The sequence below is a fragment of the Lissotriton helveticus genome, chromosome 1_2 (assembly GCF_964261635.1).
Source record: "Lissotriton helveticus chromosome 1_2, aLisHel1.1, whole genome shotgun sequence".
Classification (NCBI taxonomy): domain Eukaryota; kingdom Metazoa; phylum Chordata; class Amphibia; order Caudata; family Salamandridae; genus Lissotriton; species Lissotriton helveticus.
Window position 1 is genome coordinate 452762054 of NC_136058.1, and position 27371 is coordinate 452789424.

General features: G+C 44.8%; 1 protein-coding gene across 3 annotated transcripts in view; it reads left to right on the forward strand.

Annotated features, from left to right (window-relative positions):
- The window catches only part of LOC144807710 (uncharacterized), an 83315-nt gene that overhangs the window by 17585 nt on the left and 38359 nt on the right, over nucleotides 1–27371 (forward strand). The window contains exons 2-3 of one of the 3 annotated variants that reach the window (XM_078673357.1): nucleotides 3763–3821; nucleotides 3917–4005. The exons of 1 other annotated variant lie outside the window; for it this stretch is intronic. The gene's annotated coding sequence lies outside the window, so the exon portion shown is untranslated. The remainder of the gene's footprint in view (nucleotides 1–3762; nucleotides 3822–3916; nucleotides 4006–27371) is intronic. One more of the 3 variants, XM_078673358.1, reaches the window with a different exon arrangement.

Below are 27371 nucleotides of genomic sequence, written 5' to 3' on the forward strand. Positions count from 1 at the left end.
AACTCATTTCTTGATACGGGAGCACTCCCTGATTCCCTCTCGGAGGCCTCCATTTGAGTAATCATAAAACCATCTGAAGATCCCCTTGAATGTGCCTCCTATCGTCCAGTCTCATTGCTCAACGTCGATGCCAAATATGAACATACAGCATTGAGGCTATCCAAAGCACACCTTATAAGTTTCTTTTCAGTCCTAGCTAAGTAATCGCTTATTAAGGGATCTGTATACCCTCTATTGGACAATGAGACAGAGTAAAACCAACATCAATTCCAAGAAAGAAGATCCAGGCTGTTCAGAGTCAATTGAATGTCAATCTTCTTGTGATTTCATCAATTCTTTATTAGTATTCAAAAAACCGTATAAGATCTCCCAGCACGCAGTTTGCCAACACGTTTTTCGTCTTGCACTAAGACTTTCTCAAGGCTGGAAATATCAAACAATGCTAGTATAAATATGACATACAAAATTGCATACATTGACAAAAACAAATATATAAATACCATATAATTCACTAACATATATAGAGATTGACATATTTAAAAACACATAAAAAACAACATTTGTATATACATTTGAGAAACATAGATAAACCATATGTTATGTAAAACAAAACATGCTGTATACACTCCTTGACGTGTCTATACATCCAAAATTTAACAGAGTTTGTTGTAGACCTAAATACACATCTAAACAGTGTGACTCAAGAATCCAAGAGTATAAAAAAGGTGGAATTGACTGCAGTGTAAGTAAAACAAGCACCAGCCATCACCAAGTGAAAAAAAGATAAGTTTAACAGGAATTCTTTTTATATGTACTAAGAATAGAGTGACAAGAAAGTGAGGGAAGTGAGAAAACAGGAGGAGAGATAATGAAGATAAGAAAAGAACACCAATTGAAGATCGGACCCACCATAAGTACTGGTGGAGAATATCCAAATATCAGCTTGAAGAAAAAAGAATCACAAATCTATCCAAGCGGGATACACCAAATTCAGAGGTTAGAGACAACCCGTTGATCTCCGGGGTCCACCTGGGGGCTGACATAGATACTATAAGCCTCTACGCTGACGACGTGTTCCTGTCCTTGACAAATCCCGAGACCTCGCTCGTGACCCTAGTGGACAAATTCTCGTGGTTCAGTGAAGTGGCGGGCTTCAAGGTAAACCTTCCCAAGTTACAAATACTGAATCTGTCTACTACCCCTGACACAGTAGAGGCCCTGTCCAGGCATTTCCCATTCACTTGGACCAGCAATCACATACCATACCAGGGGATTTTCTTAGTATGAATCCCTAATAAGACACTAACGGCTAACTACGGGCCACTTCTAGAACAGACTACTGAAACCCCCTCCACATGGTCATGACCGGGTCTCTCTTGGGCGGGTCATGTTGCAGCAGTTAAAATGACGATAATGCCGCGCATATTGTACATCTTTCAAACTATCCCCCTTTCCCCACCTGCGGTTACATTGCGGAACCTACAGTGGGCCATCAACCACTTCATCTGGGGTGGGAAGCAACCGCGACTCAGCTTTGCGCAGATCACAAAACCCAAGTAAGGTGGGGGGGCCCCAGTGATGTCCAGGTATTTTCAAGCATCACAACTACCCTTCATTCTTGAGTGGAACCACCCACTTTCAGAGAAACATTGATCGTTTAGTAACCAAATAATTGCAGGAGCGAAAACTTGGGGAGAGATTTGGCTCCCGCGTAGGCATAACGCATGGGGGCTTTACATCTCCCCGGTGATGACAACTACCCTAAAAGTATGGGACGTAACTGCAATCCGCCATGGCTTTACTTCATTCCCCTCCCCGCTAACTCCATTGGTGGACAACCCTGACTTCCCGCCTGGGTGCAAATCAAAAACATTCCAGCAGTGGCGTGAGAAGGGGTGTAATCAAGACAGGGCCATTCCCTTTGATCAGCTTCAGAAAGATTACGAAATCCCCGTCACTGACTAGTACGCCTATACTCAAGCGTGTCACTGGGGGTAAACAGCGTTTACAACAAATTCTTTGCCCCGCAGGGAATCACAACGCGGTCATTACAACGACCGCGTTGTGATTCCGCATGCCATTACTCCGCAAGTCGGAACAGCGCTTTGCGGGGGGGTTGGGAGGTGTTGGATTTAAAATCCAACACCTTCCCTAGTGTCCGCACAGACTTGAGTTGGAATAGTAAATTATACTATTCCAACTTCCAGCGCCCCTCCTCTGCAAGTTGTTGTTCTGACTTGTGGAGTAATGGTATGCGGAATCAAAACGCGCTTGTTGTAACGACTGCATTGTGATTCCCTGCGGGGAAAAAGAATGCGAGATTTAAAGGTATATTCATCACTGGGTAACCTACCCGGAGATGAGACCAGGCGCTTCTCGTCCATTAACCCAGTATGAAAAGTGGCTTATTATTAAAAGCGACGGTAAGCGCCTTATATCAGAACTGTATTCTTTCCTCTCAGTAGACACCACACCAACGTACTCTAAGGGACAGTTAAGGTGGGAGGAGGAAATAGGCAGATCCCTCACAGACAAGGAGTGGCAGGACTTATTTTTTAGAACACATCACACTGCACACAACATCCCAGGTACCGAAGCAGCTTATAAAGTTGCCTCATACTGGTACTTAACTGCGGCCCAACAGAACCACTGGAACAAAGACCGACCCCGGCTTACTGCTGGCATGGCTGCGGGCAGACAGGCTCATTAGTACATCTACTTTGGCATTGCCTCAAATTGGTAAGATACTGGGACCTGATACTCCAGGACATAAATGAAGCCTTCGAGACAGAGATCCCGCGCTTCCCTGCCTATACTTTGCTGGGTCTCTCTAATCCACTAACATTTTCCTTGCGCTCTTTAAGAGGGAGGCAGATAGCCTTAGCCCTTAATGCGGCAAGTTTTATCACTGTTTTGGGTAATATGAGTGGTTATGTGGATTTCCTCTTTGTATTAACTATTCACCTGGTATTCTTTTTTGCAGTCTGTTTCTGGACAACTGTCCTCCTAACACGGGTGTTCTTTTGAGGTGTCACTAGGTTTCTTCTCTTTGGTATTGAAGACGCACTACTCAATCACTTTCCTTTGGATGCATTGTCTTGTTTGTGGTTTCACGGTTCTTAACTATAATTTTAATCTCAAGAAATAGCCTTTTGGAATGCGGTGTTACACAAAAGATCGTGCACCAGGGATACGGTGGTTGATTACTACATAAGCATGAGACTATGTAGTTTATGTATGGTTTTCTGTTTATTTGTAGCCTGATGAAGTCGATGGTGAATATACCCTATTGACGAAACATATGTTGGCTGCAAAGGTTATCAATACAGCTGGATGCATGTAGAGATAGGAAATAAAGCACTGCTGAATAAACTGGACTATTGTACATGGAATAACTCTTAATTTTGTTGTTCAGGGGATCTTATATTTTAGAGTCGGAAGTGTTGGCTCCCGATTGGAGTGTATGGTGGCCACATCTCCTTGGAGCACCTCTATGAATTATTTCTTTCAGATAAATTAGGTTCACACATGTTTGCGCAATCTTATGACCTTTCCACCTGTCTTTCTTGCATTGTGTGATGTAACTTTAGTTTGTTGCTGCAGACATGATGTTGTAACTTTAGTTCGCTCATAGCTCTTTTAATGGTAGAAAACTGTATTGATTACTTCTTATTACTTCTTGATGTTTTTAGGTCCATAAGTTAATTCACTGTCATCCATGTGTGAGTGCTGGCTAACATATCTGGTATTGTTCTTCTGCAGATTGGTACGCCTGATATTGGAAGTGTCAGCTAATATATACTTTCAGGATTCCAAGCAAGGTAAGTAGCATCTAATGGGGAAGTGGAAATGGCACAAAAAGAATCACTGAAATGATTTGGGTTTTCTTTTTTCACATATGTTCTACTATGTGAAGGATCGCTGACTCCCAAGCCTTCAGATGCTAAGGATTGCTGACAAGCGCAAAAGAAGAGCCCCCCTACTATTAAAAAAAGGTTCCTTAAGGTAGGGAAAAATCAATCAATGTACAGATTTAAGGCAACCATTCAATAAACAATAATTAAATGCTAATCAATAGACAAAGGTCAGAAAGAACCAAAGAGAACAAATTATTTATCAAAAATACAAAATGAGCTTTATTAAGCGTTAACCAATTAAAAATGTTTTAATAATCATTCATTCACTTTCATGTCCATCATACAAACTCACAGACATACTGAAGACAAATTAAAAACATTGTTGGTATGATGACATATTGCTCAACACTGATAGATTGACACAATATATAAAAAACAAGATCAATCGGAGACTGAGTGGCACAAATTCAAATGACTGGCGGAATTCTACGTCTGTGTCGGCGCAACAGGGGTGCCTTCGCCAGGAAGAGGGCCACAGTACAAACAATTGATGAATCTGTGAAGTAAACATTGTCTTTATGAATGAGGAAGGTTCTTTCACGAATACAATGAGTTATAAGTATACAAGGAAGACATTTGCATTGGATGAAATAAGGGAGAAGAATGAGAGTAAAAGTGAAAATGGAAAGATATGACTCAAGATAATTACTTTATAAGTGAATAGTAAGGCTAATGGAATAAAATTAGATGTGAAAAAGGCAATATATAAAGATAGTGAAGGGAACCCTATGTGAATGATTAAAAAAGGGGGGGGGGAAGGAAGAAAGGAAAAGGCACCTAGAACATTTGTGTATGTATACGATGGTGACCCCTATTTGTATCAAAGTCACATGCTTAACTCATGGTGTCAGAAATAGTATACCTACTATTGATGGGGTTTGGAGAACCGTCGTGTTGAACGGTAAATGAAGACAGTGCGATACTTCATGTATAATCTAAACGATGAAGGTAGAAGACGCATATTGATAGTTGCTCACATTTAATAACGTTTTTGATTGACAGCGATTCTAGGTATCTAACTAATATTTACCTCAGATGCCAAGGGCAAAAAGACGCCGTCAGTACATTGTAAGCGGATGAAATATGTAAGTCCTCGTGGTGTTTCAATAATGGTGTACAAAAAAATATTAAACATATGTAAATGGACAAATGTGATAGAGAATGTGTCCATAATTACAAATCCGAAAACTATTTTCTATTTATACCTGTATGCCTGATGGGCAATAGAGAGAGGAATCAGGCGTCGTCGGAAAAACAAGATAGCTCAGTGATGTCTGATAGTTACTGGATGTCACTTCTATATTTTCAAAGCTAAAGAATAAAGATACACAAGATTGTCCTGGTTAGTTGAAACTTAAAGCATGTTTGTATTTAGCGAAAATGTAATAGCAATGAGACCTACTGAAGATCGATAATAAATAGCTAGTCAATACTAGTATTAGGGATTAATGTAGAACGGCACAGCACTTACTTTGATGTAATGCGGTGCAGATGAAAGGACTCAGTACAATTCTGTTTTGTGAAAATAGCCACATATGTTAAGTTAAATGTGCTTTATAATGTCACGAGATAACGATGCGCTAGCAAGAGCTATGCAAACTTAATTAGGGTACTTGCGAAAGCTATGCGGACTTGTTTAAAGCTAGGCCGTGTCATGGCGCATACTTACTTTTCAGCCAATTTGGAGCCTCCGGATATGGAGTTCCTTATTTCTGCGAATATGCCCGGAAACTAAACCTGAAAAACAAGAAAGGGTTTGGCCCTTATTCAGTAAGGACGGACCAATATATCAATAGCAACCAAAAAAAATGCCAATACTGATACCATTCAAACTCAAGAAATTATCCCACACGCCAGATGACCTAAACACGCTGGATGAAAAAAATAGCCATATTCTCTTTTTTACTTATTAGTCATCTTTTTGTTAATGAATCATTGTTTATAAATTTAAACAATACAAATCAAGAGAAAATCTTGGACATACACTGAAGACACACCAACACTAGACACACAAAGACACACAAATGTGATACAAATAAAATACAAAAATATATATACAATCTACAAATTATCTGTACAGCTCTTGTTCTAAATAGATTTTTTCACGTTTCAAAACAAGCAGTGCCTCTGAAACCTTTTGATTATTTACATAGCCTTTTTGCTCAATAATTCAGAGGACAATTCCAAATGGTGGACCTACTGGTGTTGTATGGCATTTTAGGACCCAAGTACAATTTTCCCGATTCATGCCCTTATATAGGTACAATTCACATTGCCCTAATATAGGCATAAGAATCATACCCATATTTAGACATAGCCCATGCAGACCAATTAAGGGCATGGCTACTTCCACCAGTTCCAAAAAGCCACAACGATTTCTTGGAAAATCAGCTTGAGCAGTCAGGGACCTCCCCTTGCTTGAATATTGATTTGTCCAAGAACTCATGGAGTTTTCAAAGAACTGTAAATTTAAAAAAAAATAGGGAGGTCTCCTTTTGAATCCAATAGGGGACAAGGAGTAATGGAATAGAAATACACAGGAGTCCCTGACTTACCAAACAATTGGGAAAAACATATCCACAAGATATTGTAGAAGGAAGAACTCACAAACCCGTTGATGCCATAAACACATGTATAATAATTCACAACAATAGAGGAAAAGAAATCAAAAAACAATTAAAATGGTATATAGAAAATTGTACAATTTATTCAAAAGATTATACATTCATAAAAAATTATTTCTGTGCCAATTAAAACAATTAAAAATGTGTCAATCCACATGGAGAACAGTTAAAAAGATTATTAACAGAGTTGTCGACGCAGCGTTTTGGTGTTATGATACGCGCAACCCCAACGTTCACAGGCCCTCTGTGATTCCCTCAGCTCATTCTTTATTGATAAGATTATCACCATCAAAAATAATATTCCTTCCCCTTCCTTATCTATTGCTTGCCCCTTACCTCCCATGAACCCTGGTTGTCTGCACGAATTCCCCCCCATTTCCCAGTCTGAATTCACTTCCCTATTACATGCGGTCAGTTCAGGCTCCCCTAATGACTGGTGTCCCCCTCAAATCTTGAAAGCCACCTTCTTGGCCTGTCCGGCCCTCCCGCTAGCACTTCTTAATAACTCACTTGCTACAGGCTCCGTCCCCGATGCTTTCAAAAAAGCAGTTGTTGTACCTATACTTAAAAAGCCTGGTGCTGATCCATCTGTCCTGAGCAATTATCGGCCGATCTCCCTCCTCCCCTATTTGGGAAAAGTTTTGGAGACCTATGTCACCCATTGCCTCGGCGCTTTCATTGAAAAATCCTCCTTTCTTGACGACAAGCAGGCCGGGTTTAGACCGGCCCACTCAACGGAAGCTGTCATCGTGGCCGTAATAGACTCGCTGAGACAAGGTGCCGATAAGAACTTGGCCCAGGCCCTTGTTCTATTAGATCTGTTGGCTGCTTTCGACACGGTCGATCACGCCATCTTGATCGACCGTGTCAGAAACGCTGGCATTCAGGGCTTGGCCTTGACATGGATCAGTTTCTTCTTGCACCAGCGTTCCCAATCGGTTCATCTATCCACCTTTTCTGCTCCCTATTCCTCACTCTCCGGATGATTTACAGTTAATCTTCCCCATCGACTCCTCCCCTTCTTCCTGTACTAATTTCCAATCCACTATGCTTGCCATCTCTGAGTGGATGCACTTCAGCAAGCTGAAGCTCAATCCCAGCAAGACGGAGTTGGTATTGACAGGAGGGTCTTCCAACCCCTGGAGCCCTAGCTTTTGGCCCCAATCTCTTGGCCCCCCACCCTGTCCTGTCAATGCCGTGAGGAGCCTTGGCATTATTATCTCTAGTGATCTATCCATGAAACCTCAAATTAACGCCGTCACTTCTGCTTGCTTCTACCATCTGCGCAGAATCTGTAAAATTCGAAGGTTCCTCACTACCGAGGCGCTCACACTTGAAATCATGGCCCTTGTCACCTCACGCATTGACTATGCCAACTCCCTATATGTGGGGCTTTCTGCCTACCACCTTCATCGGCTTCAGCTGGTACAAAATCAGGCTGCTAGACTGATCTTTCAACAGCCTAAGCACCAACATGTCTCGCCCCTGCTGAGGAGACTGCACTGGCTCCCAGTAGCCTCTCGATGCATTTTCAAACTGGGCTGTACTGTTTTTAAGTCACTCCTTGCCCTTGCCTCAGCCTTCACTTCCCTCAGCCTCAAGCGTCACATTCCCCCGAGGAATCTTCGGTCCTCTACACACAACCTTTTAACCATCCCTAGGTTCAAACGCAAAAAACATGGTGGCCCCTGCTTTTCTTTTCTTGCCCCCTCAACCTGGAACTCTCTTCCCTCATCTATACAACTCTGCCCCGATTACACTTGCTTTCGTAAATTGCTTAAAACCCAACTCTTCCAGCTTGCCTACGATTAAACCTCACTGCCTATCCTCCCTGCTTTGTCTATGAGCGCCATGAAACCGACTAGTGACCGTGCGCGGTAAAAATCCTTTTAAGGTAACATTTAACATAACATAACTTGCGTCGCTATCTCTCCCTTGCACACCATTGAGCACCAAGTATTTTATGGTTGTCATTTGATTTGTCTAAATGCAGTGCTGCTCCAACTGTATGATCATGACCCTGTTGTACTATTCCCTTTGAATACAAAATTAATAACAACAAAAGACTAATTGAATATCTGTCTCCTTTATTTCCTTACATGTAATGTTTTCAACATACATATATAATTGTCTACCTAATATTACCTGTTGGGATATTGTTTTTTGTTCAACCTTCTTACCCTGATCCCGACCAGGTCTATGGGTCTTACTCCTGTAACACTTTACTATTGCATTGTTTGCGTCAGATTCTCCTTGTGCCTGACCAGTGTTATTGCATTGTTTGTATCAGTTTCTCCTAGTGCCTGGCCTGTGTTATTGCATTGTTTGCGTCAGATTCTCCTAGTGCCTGACCAGTGTTATTGCATTGTTTGTATCAGTTTCTCCTAGTGCCTGGCCTGTCTTATTGCATTGTTTGCGTCAGATTCTCCTAGTGCCTGACCAGTGTTATTGCATTGTTTGTATCAGTTTCTCCTAGTGCCTGGCCTGTGTTATTGCATTGTTTGCGTCAGATTCTTCTGGTGCCTGGACTGTGTTATTGCATTGTTTGCATCAGATTCTCCTAGTGCCTGGCCTGTGTTATTGCATTGTTTGCGTCAGATTCTTCTGGTGCCTGGACTGTGTTATTGCATTGTTTGCATCAGATTCTCCTAGTGCCTGGCCTGTGTTATTGCATTGTTTGCGTCAGATTCTCCTAGTGCCTGACCAGTGTTATTGCATTGTTTGCATCAGATTCACCTAGTGCCTGGCCTGTGTTATTGCATTGTTTGCGTCAGATTCTTCTGGTGCCTGGACTGTGTTATTGCATTGTTTGCATCAGATTCTCCTAGTGCCTGGCCTGTGTTATTGCATTGTTTGCGTCAGATTCTCCTAGTGCCTGACCAGTATTATTGCATTGTTTGTATCAGTTTCTCCTAGTGCCTGGCCTGTGTTATTGCATTGTTTGCGTCAGATTCTTCTGGTGCCTGGACTGTGTTATTGCCTTGTTTGCATCAGATTCTCCTAGTGCCTGTCCTGTGTTATTGCATTGTTTGCGTCAGATTCTTCTGGTGCCTGGACTGTGTTATTGCATTGTTTGCATCAGATTCTCCTAGTGCCTGGCCTGTGTTATTGCATTGTTAGCGTCAGATTCTCCTAGTGCCTGACCAGTGTTATTGCATTGTTTGCATCAGATTCACCTAGTGCCTGGCCTGTGTTATTGCATTGTTTGCGTCAGATTCTTCTGGTTCCTGGACTGTGTTATTGCATTGTTTGCATCAGATTCTCCTAGTGCTTGGCCTGTGTTATTGCATTGTTTGCGTCAGATTCTTCTGGTGCCTGGATTGTGTTATTGCATTGTTTGTGTCAGATTCTCCTAGTGCCTGACCAGTGTTATTGCATTGTTTGTATCAGTTTCTCCTAGTGCCTGGCCGGTGTTATTGCATTGTTTGCGTCAGATTCTTCTGGTGCCTGGACTGTGTTATTGCATTGTTTGCATCAGATTCTCCTAGTGCCTGGCCTGTGTTATTTCATTGTTTGCGTCAGATTCTTCTGGTGCCTGGACTGTGTTATTTCATTGTTTGCATCAGATTCTCCAAGTGCCTGGCCTGTGTTATTGCATTGTTTGCGTCAGATTCTCCTAGTGCCTTGCCTGTGTTATTGCATTGTTTGCGTCAGATTCTTCTGGTGCCTAGACTGTGTTATTGCATTGTTTGCATCTGATTCTCCTAGTGCCTGGCCTGTGTTATTGCATTGTTTGCGTCAGATTCTTCTGGTGCCTGGACTGTGTTATTGCATTGTTTGCATCAGATTCTCCAAGTGCCTGGCCTGTGTTATTGCATTGTTTGCGTCAGATTCTCCTAGTACCTGGTCTCTGTTTTTGCATTGTTCGCATGAAATTCTCCTAGTGTCTTGCCTGTGTTATTGCATTGTTTGCATCAGATTCTTCTATTACACGGCCTGTGTTATTGCATTTGTTAGACCTAGTATCATTGGCGTGGTTCTCCCTTCCTCTTTTTGACGGATTGCCTCTTCTGTTTTTGATGTTTGCTGGTTTAGACGCTTTGGGCACTGCGCTACTGCCATTCAGTGCCGCAGTGCAAGTGCTCGATGGAATCTTTGTGTTTAATTTGAGATTCCATGATTGGTGTATTTTATTTACTGTCAGACCTTAGTATCGTGCACAGGGGTGCCCGGGTTTGTAAATCAAATGCTGCTGGTGGGCTTGCAGCACCAATTGTGCCACCCGCCGGAGCAACTCGTAAAGTATGGCTCAGGCCTGCCACTGTGGAGTGAATGAATGAATGAATGAATACAACTTTATTTGTGGTTACTCAAAACCATTAAATAAGACACCACGTAACAATACAACATTAATTGTCAAGCCAAGGATAAGGGAGAAAGCTTAAAAGTAAGTGAAAACATAAATATAATTAAAAACTTGGTTCGTTAGTCCATTTCTACCAGTCTCGAAGGTTTAAGAATCATTGTTCCAGGATGGTGACCTATCTATGTAGGAACATCAGTTTCTGGCGTGCCTGTTGGATGAATTTACTGAACACAGCCATGTCCTTCACTGTTCCATTGTGAATAGATGGTAGACGGCCTCCTTTATAGATCTAATTCCGTGTCTAAGTAAAATTGACTTTAAGTAAAGGTTGCGCTCAATAGACAACCCCGGGCAGCAAAATAGGATATGTGCGAAACTCTCTTGTTTATATTTGCATAGGCGGCACTCCAACTGCCTTGTCGCAGGTAACCTTGTGGGATAAAGGTCTTTAAGGGGGAGAGGGTGTAATCTAAGCGCTAACAGCCTGATTCATGTAGGCAATAGCGTTCGCAAAAGGGCCAGATTCTGAGAATCTGGCCCTTTGCGAGTGCGATTTTTGCATTTGGTATTCATGATACCAAATGCAAAAATCGCTATTTAAGAAGTCGCAAATATGCGAGGAATAGCATTTAAGGAATCTCTATTAGAGATTCCTCAAATGCTATTCATGACACATCCTGAAATTGCGATTTAGCACTTTTGGGGCCGCTATTTACCGAGAGGTCAGACCTGTCGGTAAATAGCAGAAAGTCAGAAAAATGCTTTTAAAAGCATTTTTCTAAGTTGCATGTTGCACACACACATGTCCTTTGGACATGTGTGTGCGCAACACCTGTCCAAATGTGCATTTTAGGGGTGCTACAGGGCGTCCTTTGGACACCCCTGGCACCCTTTCAATCGCTATCTTATTTGCGAGTAGCAAATTGCTACTCGCATTCATTAATGAATGGGGAGTATTTGCGAGTAGCAAATTGCTACTCGCAAATAAAGAACATGTAGGAATCGCTATTTAAGTAGCAATTCCTACATGAATGCCGTTTTGCGTGTCCTCAATAGCGAGTCGCTATGATTCGCTATTAGGGACACGCAAAACGGATTGTACATGAATCAGGCTGTAAGATCCTATTTACTGCTTGTTTGCCCACTGCTTGCGTAAGATGGGGTTTCGAAGTCTGTACTGTCTGCGGGAGTGTTAGGGACTCATAGAAGCCTTTTGCTTCCAATGCTTCCAAGTCAGTTGAGCGCGAACAAAGCTGAACCTGTCTTTTTGTCGCGCTTTTAATGGCAGCGTATTTAATTAACTCAGGGTCCCAATTATCCACTGCTAAATTCAACTCTTCTTTGGTGGCGGCGAGGCTGTTTGACCACGGATTTCCTGCTTCCAATTTTTTTTTCTTTATAATAGATTTCAGGGAGTTCTCTGGTGTCGCTGTGGTGAGGTAAAAGTATTTGCTCATTAGGGCCAGTTCTTCTAATTTTTGTTGTCTCAGCCCGAATTCAAGCCGCACTAAGGTGTTTCTGGTGCAGGAGGGTAGATGGAATCGTTTTTTATAAGCCGAGCAATGTATTTTCTCCAAGGTGCTGGATAGTTGTCCCGGGAAAGCCTGCTGTGCATAGTTCAAAGACGGTATCAGCTTCGCCCTTACTACTCTTTGGATTGCTGTTGTTGTTGGGCTATGCAAATTTGCATGCAGCTTCCCAAGGGCGTATAAGATGCGTTGCCCTTTTGCCCGTATTTTGTCCAGGTGAACTCCCGGGCCCCCTGTCTCGCTTAGCCAAACTCCCAAATAGTTATATTATTGTATACAGACTACCGTCAGCCTTCCTATCCTCCATTTTGTCCGTTTTTTGGGGGGAAAAGGCCCAAATATTATTATTTTTGATTTGGCTGCGTTCACAATCAGTTTGTTTTTTGTGTTGTAATTATCCAAAGACGATTTTAGTATGATCTAATAATACCAGGTCGTCGGCATACTGTAATAAGTGAATCTTGGTATGGGCAAGCCGAGGTGTTGCTAGTGATGCTCCTATCAAAGCTTTTCCCATGTCTGCGGTATATAGGTTGAATAACATCGGAGCTATGACGCATCCTTGCTTCAGGTCGCGATTAGTGTCGATTTTCTCTGTGGCTGCTGTATTTGAGAGTTTGATTCTAACCCACTTCCCTGAGTATAGAGATATGATGGCTTTTAATAAAACGGGGTCGATGTTCCAGCTTTCCAATTTCTGCCACTGAATGGAGCGGTCAACGCCATCAAAGGCCGCTGTGTAATCGATAAAACAGGCAAAAATGAGAAGAGATTTTCGTGCCACCGCCTTGTTTGTTAGATATGAGAGCGCTATGATATTATCCACTGTTGAGGCTCCTGGTCTGAACCCAGTTTGGTAAAAGGGCAGAAGGCCCTCCTTGTTGACCCAGATTGAGAGGTCCGCTAGTAGGGTGCTTGCATAGGCCTTTCCCTCAATATGAATGAGAGCAATCATGCGGTAATTTTGTGGGTTAGATTTCGGCCCTTTCTTGTAAATGGGGTGCAGGAGCGACCCTCGCCAAGAGTCCGGGACATTCCCCGTCATTCGGCATTCGGTATATAGTACCGTCAGGTTTTCAGTCCAGAAGTCTGTATCTTGCCTGAATAAGGAGCCTGGCAGGCCGTTGAGCCCTGGCGCCCCATTTGGTCTAATTTTGTTTCGAATTGTGTAACTAGCTTTTTATCTGAAAGGGTCACCTGGCTCATGTTTTTTGTTAAGTTGATGAAGTTAGTCAATTGTGTTGCATTCGCCAGATCTATGCTTGGTACAATTAAACTGCCTTCCTCTTTGTACAAGTATTTCACATGGGCTGTCCAAGTGTCAGAGTCAATTGAGTGCTCCCTCTGTGAAATCCCTTCAAGTTGTTAAGGTATTGCCAGAACTATTGTGATCTGCTGGGGCTCAATAATCCAAAAATCTTTATACATTTTCCTTCAATTTGCTCCCGTTTTTCGGCCCAAACTTGCTTCGAGTGTAATTTTACTTTTTCTTGAAGGAGTTTTTTGTCCTGGGTTGTCCCCGTTTTCAGGTAAACCCTTCGTTTACTTCGTACTTGCTTTGCACTTTCTCTGATAGCGGGGATATGGCCAAGGTTATACTTAGGATATAGTTTGACTTTGTTTGTTTTGATTTTATTTATTTTTCCTCCTTGTAGATGTGATACTAGATTATGAGCAAGTTGATCCCATTCTTCGATTGTGCCCTAATATGTTTCCTTTAATGTACCATCTGCCCATGCTTTTTTCCATTCGTCAAACTTGTTCGAAGGAGCCGTGCTCCATTTGATCCTTCTCACCAAGATATACTGTTCGACACCGTTTGTTAAACCAAGTTGATTTAAGGTATTGTGGTTGTCAGCTGTGGAGTTTAAAGTCATTATTAAAGCTGCATGACCGCTTTCCTTGCTCTGTACAACTTTATATCCTATCCTTAGCTTCTGTAACCGACAGCTTAATAAGATGTAATCTATTGTGGTATGATTATTATACATTGGCAGGCAGAGAATTCCTGGAGAGTTCTTTAGTAGTAAAGAATGGGATGATGACAGTTGATAGGCAAGCAGAAGGGCGTTAAATGCTACCGTTGCGGGAGAGTCATTACATTTGGCCGATTTTACCCCAATGTTATGGGTATTGAGGTCCCCGAGAATTATCAGTTCCATGTGGGCAAATTTTAGGAGGAGGTTTTCAATATCGGCTAGTAACTGGGAAAGTTTATCCTTTGCTCCCTGTCCATGTGGGTTGTAGTAAACATTAATTAGCTATATGGTCAGAGGGCCTTTGCTTGATGATAGGCCTTTCAGAATGCCGGCCTTGTACGACTTTGATGTTGTTTTTATTTCCCGAAATTGTAGCTTCCGAGTGAGCCTGGTGTATACTGAAATACTTCTTAATCAAGAAGGGGAAAGGATCACTAGTCCCGCTTAAACCAAGGTTTTGCAGGTTGGTAGTTGGTATCTCCCAAAAAATTGACCCTCATACACGTGTATGTTGGAAGTGTCTCTCAGCGGTATATACTGTGTCCCCGCTTTTATTTACACGTGCGTGCGTAATCATTGGGTCGTTTCTTGTGTGTGCACCCTCCACCAGGAGGTTTTACCTTAGTTTTAAGGCAGTAGTGATCATATAACAGTGGTGAGGTGGGAGGTGATTCTAAAACAGTCCGGACAGCCAGAAGGGAAATTTTAATAATTCTGGATTTGGACAGAAGTTAAGATTATGTGTGCAGCCTTAGAATTAATTAGGAATTCGAGCGCACTTCATATGAGAATTAAAAGAGGTCAACATGTTTCAGCCTTGGGTAGCCAGAAGGTCAGTAGGCTTTCGCCAGGACCAATGGGGGTGAAAACGTGAAAAAATGTGTGAAGAACAAAAGTATATTAACCTGATTCTTCAGGAAGTAAAGGCATCATTGTACCTATAGGATAGAAATAGACAGACATACACACAACATACAAGGAGATAGAATATGGGAAAACACATAACTATGTTCAGAGGTACTCTTACGAAATCTAATGATTTCGATAAGGAACTAAAAAATGGCAATACTTTTCAAAGAACCACACTCATTTCTGGCGTCAACTCTCCCATTGTCATGCTTCGGCGGGCGGAGGTGATTCGGGTTATACTGTAGTGGTGTGCCCATAGATCTAAAATTCGCTGTGACTTACTTAGTCTGATGCGTGGTCTATGGTGAGATGACTAAGTGGTATACGGTAAAAACACCTCGTGGATTGCGTTTATAACGCTGCATACATACAGTGCTCAGATGATCATTCACTGTTCGTGCGTGTTGCTATCATAGTTTTCACTTATACAATTGTGCTCCTTATTGTGATCTGTCGTGTTACTATGTAGGGTCTATATTTGGTTAGGTATTACGAAAACGCGTAACTTGTTTCGCATTATACTCGCTTGGAAGTTAGGCTATGTGGTATTTCAGCGTACCTTTTTTGTATCAAGAAATTGCTTCAACGGGGGCTAAGGCAGGACGAGTGAGGCCTCACTGTAGGAATTGTAAGAGGAAAAGGGTTAGGGAAGAGGATTGTTACTTGCGGTTCTGTTGTATTGAGAAGACGCTGTCTCTTCGAATACCTGGGTTCCTTCTACTCTGTCCCGGCAGCTAGTGCTGACTCTGCCTTTCGTCACCCGGAAATCAGAGAACGGTCATTTCCGGGTGGATTTGTACTACGAGTCCATGATCATGGATGAAATGCTATCGCGCAACTTGGTGCATTGAAACAGGTGTTCTTATTGGTTATTTAAATTCTATACAGAAAGTTTCTTTGCTTACGAATTATAAGGATATTGTTACAATTACAAAAGCTTGAGGGAAATCTAACTGACAGTTTTCCTGATCAACTTGTTGACTAGAGGCGGGCGGGGATGTGCGTAGGGGGGGGGCCTTATTTAGGGGGTTGTGATTGTTTGCCACATTATTAGAGTACGTACAAACTGGGGGGGGCCCTTATTTTCGATGTTTACCACATTAGTAGAAAACGGGCAACCTGAAGGTTTTAGAAAAATAACCTATTATAGACTATGATCAGGGACTTGTATTGTATAGACAATTCTTATGTCTTTTTGGGACAAATCAAAGCCTCTCCAGAGGGACTCAATCTCATGTTTTTTAGACCATCTTAGTTCACTGGTGGTTAGGGCACATGCAGTTTCTCAGCGGTATTGTGTTAAGGAAGGGGACACGCTATACTGAGGTTATCTATTTAAGGACAACCAAGGAATAGAGTCGTTGAGGCCCAGGGTATCTGTTCTGAGTCTATGGACCCAGCTTTGTTCCTTCTCGAATAGGATTTTTTCTGCATTTCTGTCCACTGTTTCAAGCGTCTCTAGAATTACCCAGTGGAGGTCATCTACTGTGTGACCTAGTTCTTTGTAGTGGGTTGACATCTTGGTTGTAGTTTTCTTGCAATTTACGTTGCATCCTGTGCTCACAAAGCCGTTGTTTGACCTTGCGGCACGTCATCCCTATGTGCCGCATGGATAGTGTCCGGTTACTGGGGGGGTTTCCCATAATCCTCCCAGTAACCGGACACTATCCTGCACCGCCTGCGCAACCACAGAACCTACTAAAGAATTGCAGCTACTTCCCAATCTTTTGTGGAAGTTAAGAAGGCACACAAACTGCAATACAAGTCACGTCATCTACATGATCACCTGTCCCTGTGATATGAGATACATTGGGATGACGTGCCGCAAGGTAAAACAACAACTTTGTGAGCACCGGAGCAACGTAAATTGCAAGAAAACTACAACCAAGATGTCAACCCACTACAAAGAACTAGGTCACACAGTAAATGACCTCCACTGGGTAATTCTAGAGACGCTTGAAACAGTGGACAGAAATGCAGAAAAAATCCTATTCGAGAAGGAACAACGTTGGGTCCATAGACTCAGAACAGATACCCTGGGCCTCAACGACTCTATTCCTTGGTTGTCCTTAAATAGATAACCTCAGTATAGCGTGTCCCCTTCCTTAACACAATACCGCTGAGAAACTGCATGTGCCCTAACCACCAGTGAACTAAGATGGTCTAAAAAACATGAGATTGAGTCCCTCTGGAGAGGCTTTGATTTGTCCCAAAAAGACATAAGAATTGTCTATACAATACAAGTCCCTGATCATAGTCTATAATAGGTTATTTTTCTAAAACCTTCAGGTTGCCCGTTTTCTACTAATGTGGTAAACATCGAAAATAAGGGCGCCCCCCCCCCAGTTTGTACGTACACGCACGAACAGTGAATGATCATCTGAGCACTGTATGTATGCAGCGTTATAAACGCAATCCACGAGGCGTTTTTACCGTATACCACTTAGTCATCTCACCATAGACCACGCATATGACTAAGTAAGTCACAGCGAATTTTAGATCTATGGGCACACCACTACAGTATAACCCGAATCACCTCCGCCCGCCGAAGCATGACAATGGGAGAGTTGACGCCAGAAATGAGTGTGGTTCTTTGAAAAGTATTGCCATTTTTTAGTTCCTTATCGAAATCATTAGATTTCGTAAGAGTGCCTCTGAACATAATTATGTGTTTTCCCATATTCTATCTCTTTGTATGTTGTGTGTATGTCTGTCTATTTCTATCCTATAGGTACAATGATGCCTTTACTTCCTGAAGAATCAGGTTAATATACTTTTGTTCTTCACACCTTTTTTCACGTTTTCACCCCCATTGGTCCTGACGAAAGCCTACTGACCTTCTGGCTACCCAAGGCTGAAACATGTTGACCTCTTTTAATTCTCATATGAAGTGCACTCGAATTCCTAATTAATTCTAAGGCTGCACGCATAATCTTAACTTCTGTCGGAATCCAGAATTATTAAAATTTCCCTTCTGGCTGTCCGGACTGTTTTAGAATCACCTCCCACCTCACCACTGTTCTATGATCACTACTGCCTTAAACCTAAGGTAAAACCTCCTGGTGGAGGGTGCACACACAAGAAACGATCCAATGATTACGCACGCACGTGTAAATAAAAGCGGGGACACAGTATATACCGCTGAGAGACACTTCCAACATACACGTGTATGAGGGTCCATTTTTTGGGAGATACCAACTACCAACCTGCAAAACCTTGGTTTAAGCGGGACTAGTGATCCTTTCCCCTTCTTGATTAAGAGATATCACAATGGAGACTGAAAGGATCCATACTGTGCCTCCCCCCGCCTTATGATTATACATACATATACTGAAATACCTCCTGACGGTCTGCCAAAAATATTGTCCTTAACAGCTGGTTTATGGTATTCCGCAAATCCCTTTATTGAAACTGGTTTGATGGCCCATGTTTCTTGTATACAGATTATGTCTATTCCTTCATGGAACGGGGGGGTCGCCGGATATTGTAATAAACTTGCGACCCCAGCTACGTTTCAGGACATAATAGTCGTGTTCTGTCTGCCAGTTATCTCCATTTTCTTTGTGCCTAGAAAGTCTGCCTGCCGGTGCAGTGTACTATTCCTAATTTCGACGGTGCCGTGGTTAGGAGTTGTGTATTAAGGCCCTGGGCACCCAGGACCAGTCTTCAATAGGGTTGTTTTGTATTGAGCAACTCCGACTGCCTTTACCCGGATTTGTGGTGACTTTAATTTGCCCATCGCTTGTTAATTTACTATTTGTTCCACTGATTTGCCCATCGCTTGTTAATTTACTATTTGTTCCACTGTGGAGTGCCCTATGCAGCCTGGGGCTGCTGTGTGACTCGGCGAGTGCAACCACTCACCACTTTGAACCTTCCCTTCACTGCATGTTGGTCATACCTAATGAAGATCTGCGGGCACGGTGCGTTGTAAGTAGAAGGCTGGAAGGCTGGTCATGCCCTGGAGTGTGTGGCATGACCTAGTAGTGAATCACCCTGAGCGCATTTTTCACTATTGTAAGGCAACCTGTTCCCCGTAGGCCAGAATGAGCAGTTTGGTTATAGCATCCTACAATTCTAACTGACTCAGGGAACCAGGTGGAGAGTTGAGTTTAGTATTCCTGAACTCAGAATGATAAGATGCATCTTTTAGTAAAGTTGGTTTTACCATTCTGTGTTTGAAAATACCACTTTTAGAAAGATGGTATTTTCTTGCCAAACTATCCAGCCTGCTTCTGCTAACGTGCGTATTGTGTGTCTGGGTTTGTGAGTGACAGGACTGGGGGACTCCAGGAGGTAGGCCGCGACAGCACTTGACTGATTGTCCTGAGAGTGGTGGGAGGAGTAGGCACCTGGGTCTGAATAGAGCTGGGCCATCTTCCACAACGTTGGCTCCACTTCCTGTGGTGTGTCTGAAGACCCTGGCAGGTAGAATGCACCTGAAACTGGGTTTGACCAGGCAAAGGACCCTCTGCCTTCAGAGAACAACGGATTTATGGGTATAAATACTGGGGCCCAGACCCCAGATCTTTGGAATCAGTCTGGAACGAACAAGACGACCCTCTGCCGAGGAAGAGCACCTGGAGACCACAGGAGTTGTACTGCCCCTCTGCCAGAGCACTGTGGTGGGTTGGCCTGTGGTGGTGTCTCTCATGCCAAGGAGCGGTAGAAAGGACCAAGGAAGAAACTTTCATCATCTTGCCAATTATTCCCTGAGGGCTAGAGTTGAGCTAGCCTCCTGTTTGAAGACGCAGGGATACCAACGACTTCACCTCCTCTGTTTGAGCAAAGATGGAACTGTTGTTTCAGCCGCTACAGAAGAACTCTGCAACTCAAGCCAGCTAACTTCGCCGCCATCTGCCACGAGACTGTGAGTACTGCTCCGACTCGCATCGTAGACCGACGCCTGTCGCTGGGCTGCAACCGGCTCTGAGATCGTTATCTGGGCAGAGCCGAACATCGACAAGAGTGACCAAGCACTCACTGACTCAACGACATCAGCAACAACATGTTGTGCCGGCGCTGCCGTAACGCCGCCTCCTCTCCGGTAAGAACCGAAGCCGCACCCTGCCTGCATCCGCAGCTATGGTCCCGCCACATCGCTTTCCCCTGGAGCAAGGAACCGACTCTACCAATGTGCCACACGACATCACAGCTCCCTGACGACAAGACGAGCCTTTGTTTGTTTTCTGAAAGGTACTGTTCCGTGAGAGTCTAGTTGTGACTCCGGGCCCAACGCTGTGCTCCTCGCAGGCAGACTGTACCCTGAGAAGTCTTTTGTGCATTGAAGCGATAACTCCTGTTGGTACTATCTGTTGCCAGAGACACTTGAAACTAAGAACCTATTTTTGAGTAAACCGTAAAGCATATTCGTAATGTGGATTTTAGCCGTTAAGGTCTTGTGTTAATTATATAAAGCATACCTATTTTTGATACATCCCGGTGTGGTGTCCGTTTGTAGTGGTTCATCTATATTACTGTATGTGTTCACAAATGCTTAACACACTGCCTCTGAGATAAGCCTGTCTGCTCGTGCCAAGCTACCAAGGGGGTGAGCAGGAGGGGTTATCTACAGCGTGTAAACTCCGTTGCCCTGCGGTAGAGAAAGGGACCCTACTTGACAAAGGTGTATACTATTGCCAATTAGAGACTCCGGGTTCTAACAGCATTGGTTGCATCAGATTATTCTAGTGCCTGGCCTGTGTTATTGCATTGTTTGCATCAGATTCTTCTAGTGCTTGGTCTGTGTTATTGCATTGTTTGCATCAGATTCACATAGTGCCTGACCTGTGTTATTGCATTGTTTAAATCAGATTCTCCTAGTGCCTGGCCTGTGTTATTGCATTGTTTGGATCAGATTCTTCTAGTGCCTGACCTCTGTTATTGCATTGTTTAAATCAGATTCTCCTAGTGCCTGGTCTGTGTTATTGCATTGTTTGCATCAGATTCTCCTAGTGCCTGACCTCTGTTATTGCATTGTTTAAATCAGATTCTCCTAGTGCCTGACCTCTGTTATTGCATTGTTTAAATCAGATTCTCCTAGTGCCTGACCTGTGTTATTGCATTGTTTAAATCAGATTCTCCTAGTGCCTGACCTGTGTTATTGCATTGTTTAAATCAGATTCTCCTAGTGCCTGACCTGTGTTATTGCATTGTTTGAATCAGATTCTTCTAGTGCTTGGCCTGCGTTATTGCATTGTTTGCATCAGATTATCCTAGTACACGGCCCGTGTTATTCCATAGTTTCCGTCAGATTCTTCCAGTGCTTGGCCTATGTTATTCCATAGTTTGTGTCACATTCCCCTAGTGCCTGGCCTGTGTTATTCCATAGTTTGTGTCAGATTCTCCTAGTGCCTGGCCTGTGTTATTGCATTGTGTGCATTACATTTTCCTTGTGCATGGCCCGTGTTATTGCATTGTTTGCTTCACATTCTGCTAGTGCCTGGCCTGTGTTATTGCATTGTTTGTGTCACATTATCTTAGTGCCTGGCCTGTGTTATTCCATAGTTTGCTTCAGATTCTCCTAGTACACAGTCTGTGTTATTGCAAAGTTTGCATAAGATTCCCCTAGTGCCTGGCCTGTGTTATTGCCTTGTTTGCATCAGGTTCTCCTAGTGCCTGGTCTGTGTTATTGCATTGTGTCCATCAGATTCTCCTAGTTCCTGGCCTGTGTTATTGCATTGTTTGCATCACATTCTCCTAGTGCCTGGCCCTTGTTATTTTATTTTTGCATCAGATTCTCCTAGTGCATGACCTGTGTTATTGCATGGTATACATCAGATTCTTCTAGTACACAGCCTGTGTTATTGCATTGTTTGTGTCACATTCTCCTAGTGCCTGGTCCTTGTTGTTGCATTGTTTGTATCAGATTCCCCTAGTGCCTGGCCTGTGTCATTGCATGGTATACATCAGTTCTTCTAGTACACAGCCTGTATTATGGCATTGTTTATGTCACATTCTCCTAGTGCCTGGCCTGTGTTATTGCATTGTTTGAGTCACATTCCCCACTCAGCCTGCTTCTGCTAGCGTGTGTATTGTGTGTCTGGGTTTTATGAGTGACAGGGCTGGGGGGACTCCAGGATGTAGGGAGCGACAGCACTAGGCTGATTGTCCTGGGAGTGGTGGGAGGAATAGGTAGCTGGGTCTGAATGGAGCTGGGTCATCTCCCACAATGTTGACTCCACTTCCTATGGTGAGTCTGAAGACCCTGGCTCACCTCGACAAAGGAAGAAGACACGCACTGGTAGAATGCACCCAAAACTGGTTTTGACCAGGCAAAGCACCCTCTACCCTCAGAGAACAACAGATTTATGGGTATAAATACCGGGGCCCATGCCCCAGATTTTTGGAATCACTCTGGAACAAACAAGACGACCCTCTGCCGAGGGAGAGCACCCGGAGACCACAGGAGTTGTACTGCCCCTCTGCCAGAGTACTGTAGTGGGTTAGCCTATGGTGGTGTCTCTCGTGCCGAGTAGAGGTAGAAAGGACCAAGGAAGAAACTTTCAATATCTTGCCGATTATTCCCCGAGGGCTAGAGTTGAGCTAGCCTCCTGTTTGAAGTCGCAGGGATACCAACGACTTCACCTCTTCTTTTTGAGCAAAGCTGGAACTGCTGTTTCAGCCTCTACAGAGTTACTCTGCAACTCAAGCCAGCTAACTTCGCCACCATCTGCCCGAGACCGTGAGTGCTGCTCCGACTCGCACCGTAGACCGATGCCTGCCGCTGGGCTGCAACCGGCTCTGAGATCGCCATCTGGGCAGAGCCGATCATCGACAAGAGTGAACAAGCACTCACTGACTCAACAACATCAGCAATGACCTGCTGTGCCAGCGCTGCCGTAACACCACCTCCTCTCCAGTACGGACCGAAGCCGCCCCCTGCCTGCATCTGCAGCTAGGGTCCCGTCACATCACTTTCCCCCGAAGCAAGGAACCGACTCTACCAACGTGCCACACGACATCACAGCTCCCTGATGCCGAGAAGAGCCTTTGTTTGTTTTGTTAAAGGTACTGTCCCGTGAGAGTCTAGTTGTGACTCCGGGCCCGACGCTGTGCTCCTCGCAGGCAGACTGTACCCAGAGAACTCTTTTGTGCGTTGAAGCGATAATTCCTGTTGGGATTATCCGTTGCCAGAGATTCTTGAAACTAAGAACCTATTTTTGAGTAAACCGTAAAGCATATTCGTACTGTGGATTTTTGCCGTTAAGGTCTTGTGTTAATTATATAAAGCATACCTATTTTTGATACATCCCGGTGTGGTGTCTGTTTGTAGTGGTTCATCTATATTACTGTATGTGTTCACAAATGCTTAACACACTGTCTCTGAGATAAGCCTGTCTGCTCGTGCCAAGCTACCAAGGGGGTGAGCAGGGGTTATCTACAGCGTGTAAACTCCCTTGCCCTGAGGTAGACAAAGGGTCCCTACTTGACAAAGGTGCATACTGTTGCCAATTAGAGACTCCTGGTTCTAACAGCATTGTTTGCATCAGAATATTCTATTACACAGCCTGTGTTATTGCATTGTTTGCATCAGATTCTCCTAGTGCCTGACCTGTGTTATTACATTGTATGCATCAGAATCTCATAGTGCCTGGCCCGTGTTATTGGATTGTTTGCATCAGATTCTTCTAGTGCCTGACCTGTGTTATTGCATTGTTTGTGTAATATTTTCGTAGTGCCTGGTCTGTGTTATTGCATTGTTTGAATCAGATTCTTCTAGTGCCTGGCCTGTGTTATTGCATTGTTTGCATCAGATTCTTCTAGTGCCTGGCCTGTGTTATTGCATTGTTTGTGTCAGATTTTCATAGTGCCTGGCCTGTGTTATTGCAATGTTTGCGTCACATTCTCCTAGTGACTGGCAGTTGTTATTGCATTGTTTGCATGAGATTCTCCTAGTACACTGCTTCTGTTATTGCATTGTTTGCATGAGATCCTCCTAGTGCCTGGTCTGTGTTATTGCATTGTTTGCATCACATTCTCCTAGTGCCTGGCAGTTGTTATTGCATTGTTTGAATCTGATTCTCTTACTGCCTGGCTTGTGTTATTGCATTGTTTGCATCGGATTCTCCTACTGCCTTGCCTGTGTTATTGCTTTGTTTGGAACCCGAGCCAGGCGCAGGGACATAGATCGGAGCGCACGCGACGGAAAGTAGAAGGAGAAGCGCCTCTGAAGATAGAGGGGGCCAAAGCCATGGAGAGCACGGTGGGCCAAAACCAAAGATTTGAACCTGACCCTGTCAGCGACAGGAAGCCAGTGAAGAGATCGGAATTGGAGAGCCACACTGTTCCTCGCCAAAATGCTCAATAGTAGTCTGGCGGCCACATTCTGGACCACCTGGAGCTTTTTAAGCAGGTAGCTAGGGGTGCCAGCATGGAGGGCATTGGCGTAATCCAAGCGAGATAAAATCAGGGCACATGTAACAGTTTCTCTTGCCGCTTGAGGGAGAAGCGGAAAGAAAGTCCAGTTTCTTGATGTGAGTTGTAAAAGAAAGACTCTCGTCAAACCACACTCCCAGATTTTTGGCGGGCTGTCCCGACGAGAGGAGAAGCGGGGAGTCAGGTGGCCACAGCTGCTCGCGGAAGTCAGTGGGAAACTTGCCATAAAGCAAGATCTCATATTTTTGTTCGTTGCACTTAAGCTGTGCATCGGCCAGCCATTTAAAGATGGAAACTAGGCACTGTTGCGCCGCTGAAACGGAGTCCGATGTTTTGTCCCAGGTAAACAGCAGCTGCGTATCATCCGCATAGGCCATCACCTTAGCCCCAAGCTCCTCTGCTAGATATATCAGTGGCGTAACATACATTTTGAAGAGGAGCGGGCTAAGGGAGGAACCCTGCGGGACTCCAGTGGTGACCAGCTGAGGGGAGGAGGAAAAAGGGGGTAGCCAAATCTGCTCGACATGCTCCCAATAAAGTGTATATTACTGCAAGGATACTGCACAGTTCCTGCAGCAGTAGTCCATTAACTATTTATGTAGAGACAGGGAGCACAACATGTCTACCAGAGATTTCTTTAGGTCAGAAATTGTATGTTAGAAACGGGGTTACCAATTCTACGGGGGTTAGCATGGAGCAGAGCGGGCAGGCCAAACTCCCTGAGGACATGTGTGAAGCATCCACGCAGTACGCACAGACGATACACCAGGCACACCACAAAAGAGACACAACACCGCTTCTGGTTGGAAAAAGAATAACTTTTGTATTAGGTCCAACCTGCAAAGGTAAAACTCAGTAATGCACAGTAATCACAATAGGGCACCAACGGGTGCCAGGGCAATGGATACCAGGGGGATTATTTACAGGGAAATTGGACAAAGCAAGAAAAGGGTGAGTCCATTAGTTTCCAGGCTGAAATAAAAAGAACGTTATCAATTGGCATGAAACATAGGGTCAGTATTGCAGGGCAAACACAGGCATTAATCCTTGGCATCACCTTAGCAGTAGGCTGTAAGCGTAAAATAAAACATTAGGAATAAACCCAGCTTGACTTGTATTAGCACCTCCTGCAAAAGGGAACAACAGGCACGCAATACTACCATCTGGCCTAGGCAGGCAGAATCACTGTTAACATGGGGCATCAACTTAACATCTGGCATCACCCTTAAGAAAAGCACTTTAGGTACATCAGTGGTAACAGGGAAACCCTAGGCATCAAAACCTTAGGCAGGATCTTCTGCAAATAAACTTCATAGCCTGACCTCCACTTTCGGCATGGGATCAGGCACACTCTTTACTGCAGGCACAACCCTATCCCGGGGCGTAAAGCATTGAGGCATTTCCAACATAGCCCCCTTCCTTACAGGTCAGGCGTCCTACATGGGGTGGTCCTTAAATTATTGATGCCCCCAATCGCTGCCACTACCCTCTGTCCAGCGGAGCAGTGGTGCAAAGGCAGTCCTGTGTGGGTGGCCCCTCTTCTGGGGCTCCCTGAATACCGATGGTCCCCGGTGGCGGGCACCGACCCTGTGCCCCCGACACCCCCCCACCACAGTCTAATGGAGCCCCCACTCACCGGGCTCCTGATGTCCTTGCGGGGTTCTGCGGGGCTCTCCTCAGAGCATGAGAGCTCTGGGGCTCTGGACTCGCGGCAGCACTCAGGGCTCTCCATCCACCGCGGGGGCCCCGACAGCCCTTCGGCTCGTTCCGGCGGTTTCCTCTTGTGGGGCACACTTCTGGCTTCACCCGGGTTCCCCCTCCCTCACGGGGACCCGGGGCTTAGGGTCAGCTTCTTTACCGGCTTCTTTCTTGCCTCTCAGCCAATCGGCGCGCGATTTCCAGGGAGCGCGCCGTCAATAGCCAATCTGTGTGCGGTGGCTGGGGGGCGCGGTCGGTGGCGTCACCGGCGCCCCCAGCCACGTGATGCCGACCGTCCCGGCTTCTGCAAGGCCCAGCGTGGCTTCTTCAATGCCGCCGCGGCCCTCTCCTGGCTCCAGGGGCAGCCGCGAGGGTCCAGTCACTAGCGGCACTCCCTTGATCGCGACCCGAGGTCACGGCGGTGATCCCAGGCACGGCCCTTCTTCAGACGGCCCAAGGGGCCGCGCTGGTGAGTTCGGCTTCGGCACCAGTAGGCACCCGCTGAATAATTAGTTATGAAGCGGGTGTAGTTGATCGCGCCACACGCGGGGGTAGGCACCGCGGTGCTTTTGAGCCCACAGTTCTTCTTGGCCCCGGGCTGCGGCGGTGAGTAGGGCCTGCAGCGCTACTTGGGCACAGCGCTATGAAGGGGGCAACAGCGCTTAGAAGGGCAGCAAGGCAGTCCCGGTCACGGTGCTCTGGGAAATAATAGCACTTCCACACACTTCCACACACACATCGCTTAGGATTGTGGCGCTTAGGGGGCCGGCAGCTACTCCAGCGCTTGGAGGCTCAATGCTTCTTGCAGTCCCAGGCAGTATAGCGCTTGACAGGTGCACCACAGGCAGCAACTCTCCCGGCCCACAACGCTTCTTCTAGGCACGGCTCTTTAGCATTGTAGCGCAAGGGGGGGCGGACAGTCCCAGCAGCAAGCCCCAGGGTAACACTCCTCACCTCCTGGGGGGGGTCCAAGATGCTCCTTCCCTTCTAGGCGCTTCTGGGCGCAGCGCTTGCGTGGCGTCGGGTCCCGG